This window comes from Sorex araneus, chromosome 2 (assembly GCF_027595985.1).
Source record: "Sorex araneus isolate mSorAra2 chromosome 2, mSorAra2.pri, whole genome shotgun sequence".
NCBI lineage: Eukaryota > Metazoa > Chordata > Mammalia > Eulipotyphla > Soricidae > Sorex > Sorex araneus.
The window spans coordinates 332,621,365-332,622,830 of record NC_073303.1 but is presented as its reverse complement, the minus strand read 5'-3'; the positions used below and the strand labels follow the sequence as shown (position 1 = coordinate 332,622,830).

The window sequence follows — 1,466 nt, the reverse complement described above, 5'->3', positions numbered from 1 at the left end:
CTTGCTTTGCACTAGGTCAACCCATGCTGGAATCCCGGACCACATACAGTCCCAAGTCCACCATGACTGATCCCTGAGGGCAGAGCCAGGATGTGGCCCAAATAACAAAAAAACAGAACAACGAAAAAAAAGTACTCCTGCTCATTACTATCAGTTACATAATTAGAATATCTAAGTCTTGTAAATAAATGGGAAAATAAAAAGAAAACTACAGTTATTAAAATGAACCAAAGTAGCCTGCAGTTATCCTTTTTTAAATTCTGTTTAAAATAAATTAACCCATTTGTTATAGGCTAGAAATGTTTCTGATTGATATTTCAATTCCTTCAGCTTTCTGATGGCAGAAGTGACATTGTAGGTCCAGGTGCCTCTTGTGACAGTTTCCAAGCAGGAACCAACTGCCAGATGCCTCCGGTCCTTCCCTTCATCATCTTGGTCTTGCCGCAGAAGTAGCATGTGTACTTGGTGTGTTGGCTCATATCAATTTTCCTCACCATCTTCAGGAAGGAGGTGCCCTAACCTGTCCCGTATTTACCTTCTTGGTTCGTTTAGCCATCTCGACATCAACAAGCAGAAAGTACAATGATTGTTTTGAAATAAAAGAACCAGTGCTGTGCAGTGCTTCGACAACGCAACAATGCTCACTACCAGAGTGCTGAGATCCCTATACTATTGTCCCAGTAGGACTGCACACCCACCCCACCCCAGAGCCCTCAAACCACAGTCCTGTGGACCTTATCTCAGAGGGTTCTTTCCATTGGGGATTGTGCAACCCAGTCCCTTGTTTCCTCTGTACTCCACAAATGAGCCATAAACAGTGGTGCTCATCTTTTTCTTTTTGTTTCCCTTAACATGATACTCTCTAATTCCACCCAGGTTGCTACAAACTGTAAATGTTCACCTTTTCCATAGCTGAATAATATTCCATCATGCATATATACCACAAATTCATTATCCTCTCCTCTTCTGTTGGATATTGGGCTTTTTCCAGATCTTTGCTACTATATACGATGCTGCAGGGATTTGAGAGATAGTACAGCAGATAGGGTGCTTCTCTTACATTCAGTCACCACCAAACCAACAAATAAATAAATGATACTGCAATAAATATAAGCATGCATATATCCATTTGGATCAATGTTTCTGTGTTGGGGGTGGTGGATACCCAGAGGTGAGATTTCAGGGGAAAACAGAAGTTCTATTGTTACTCCCCGATCATGAATTTCTCTATGTTTGTTTTGTTTTTTAGGTTTTGGGCCAAACCCAGTGATTTCCAGGGGTTGCTCGTTACTCTGCACTCAGGAATCACTCCTGGCAATGCTTGGGGACCGTATGGGATGCCAGTGATAAAACCCAGGTTGATTGAGCACAAGGCAAGCACCGTACTTGCTGTACTATCTCTCCAGCCCCATTATTACTTTTTGAGAAGTCTCAGATGCATTTTCCAAAGATGCTGAGCCAAGCCA

The 1,466-nt window shown here is 42.3% G+C and overlaps 1 pseudogene; it reads right to left on the bottom strand.

Moving 5' to 3' along the window:
- Positions 1 to 264: 264 nt before the first annotated feature.
- Positions 265 to 556, bottom strand: LOC129401878 (60S ribosomal protein L37a-like; annotated as a pseudogene).
- Between the last annotated feature and the right edge of the window lie 910 nt (positions 557 to 1,466).